The sequence below is a fragment of the Tupaia chinensis genome, unplaced genomic scaffold, assembly GCF_000334495.1.
Source record: "Tupaia chinensis unplaced genomic scaffold, TupChi_1.0 Scaffold000001_1, whole genome shotgun sequence".
Classification (NCBI taxonomy): Eukaryota; Metazoa; Chordata; class Mammalia; order Scandentia; family Tupaiidae; genus Tupaia; species Tupaia belangeri.
The window spans coordinates 2050463-2052773 of record NW_006159427.1 but is presented as its reverse complement, the minus strand read 5'-3'; positions in this window follow the sequence as shown (position 1 = coordinate 2052773).

Here is a 2311-nt window from a genome sequence, read left to right as displayed (position 1 = left end):
GGCGGCTTAAAACTCACACCGGGCGCATGTGTGTGCATGCCCAAGATCCCGAGAGGAGAATGGAGGAGAAGGGATTTCGGCGTGACCATCCCCCCCGGGGGGTGATTTCTCGCTTTCTCTCTCTATGTTTCTCTCTGTCTGTCTGGTGAACGCATGGCCCTATAGCAAAAACCTCTCCCCAAGGGGGGTAAAATAAAAGAAGTTCATTTACTTATTTCTGCTGAAAGAGATACAGAAAGAGAGAGAGAGTGAGAAAGAAACAGAGAAGACACTTCTAACAGGTTCTTCATACCATGACTGACTCCTAATTCAGCCAGCAAAGTATGCTCAGGAAGGTCCCGGGACATGAACCCAGGACTTTTCCCATGGGGGTCCAATTATATCACCACTACACCACCACCTGGCCCCTCGAGGCCTCACCTTTACGGAGAACCTGAGTGGAGCCCACACTGAGCTCTGAGGTTGGGCCTTCCCACTGCCTCGCCACCATGAGCTGCTAGTATTTCCTTACGAGTGCCAGAGAGCAGAGGCCCTACCCACGCTGATCTCTGCTCCGTCACTACGTGCTGAACAACCTCGGACAGGCATTGGGTCTTCCTCTCCGTCCAATGGTAACAGCAGTAGACCCTACTGCACAGGGTGGTCGTGAGGATTAAGAATGTGCTGGTGCATCCCATGTGTCACACTGTGTGTTAGGTGAGCAAACAGAGTAACGCGATAGCCATTGTGTCCATTTTGGCCATGAAGTCTGACATATTAAACTAACCTCTATCGTCCAAATGTGGGCTAGGATCCCTGAGGGACCCAGGCATGTGACTAAAGCCATTGATCAGAATGGAAAGTGACATGGCTGACAGAACAGCGAGATCCCTTAGGATGCATCAGTTCACTCCTACACAGTGACACAGATAGCTTATTCCCTGTCTACTTCACAGGGAATTGATTTGGGCACTTTTCTTCAATGTCTGTATTGCTCTGAATGGAAATAAAACACAGCAACCTTAGTAATCTGAACATAATAGAAGTATCAAGAATAGATTTAGGTGAGGTGTGCCCAGCTGCATTAATTTGCAAGCCTGGTTAGGAAGGTCAGAATACTGACAAACAGTCTAGGGAACATCTGCCAGGGAAGATTTTGTTCCTTTGGTTAGAAGGAGTGGGCCAACCCACCCTTGCCCCATCAGTAACCTTTCCAAAAAGCAAAGAATGAGCCTTTGTAACCAAAGCATTTCTGTTCCAGGCTGAAGTCAAAATCCAATTAACTCAATCCTGAGGACCCAGAGAAAATTAACCAGAGCATTCAAGCAGCTGAGACATGGGGGAAGGGAAAGGAAGGAAGCCTTTGGCTTCTGATATAAATATTATTCACTGATAATGGGATTCGTAAAACAGTCAAAACACACTCATAACATGATCAGAATGGAATTGTCACTCGGGGCTACCAGGTCCACCAAGGAGAAAACCCGTAAGCAACACGATAGCTCCCCTTTATCTGTAGTTTTGCTCATCATGGTTTCAGTTACTCATGGTCAACCACAGTCTGAAAATACTAAATGAGGGGAACCAGCAGTTAGCATAATGGCTATGTCGCTGGACTCCCACGTAGTCGACCGCGGTTCGCGTCCCGGACCCGGTGGCTTAAAACTCACGCAGGGCGCGTGTGCGTGCGTGCCCAAGATCCCGAGAGGAGAATGGAGGAGAAGGGATTGCGGCGTGATCATCCCCCCTGGGGGGTGATTTCTTGCTTTCTGTCTCTATGTCTCTCTCTGTCTGTCTGGCGAGTGCACGCGCCCTACAGTGAAAATCTCTCCAAAAAAATAAAATACTAAATGAAACTTCTAGAAATTAGTAATTCATTCATTTTTCTTTTACTTGCCAGAGGGCACATGTGCTCACCACGGAGACACAGAGAGAAAGAGAAAGAATTAGAAGGAGAAATAACCCCCAGTGGGGTATGGTTACTTCACAGACCCTTCTCCTCCATTGTGCGTGCCCAAGATCCTGAGAGGAGAATGGAGGGGAAGGGATTGTGGCGTGGCCATCCTACCCGCCCCAGGGGTGATTTCTCGCTTTCTGTCTCTGTCTCTCTTTGTCTTTCTGGTGAGCACATACACCCAGCAAAACCTCTCAAAAAACAAAACAAAACAAACCAAGAAACGGACTGAGTTTGGTTAGTACTACCACAAATAAGCTCAACTATTTGCAAAACAGCTTCATTGCTCTAACAGGTTTCTATCAGTACATTTGTTCAATGTCAGTAACTCAGCATCACACTTTCTAGAAAAAAGGGGGGGAGTCAATATTTTGCTAA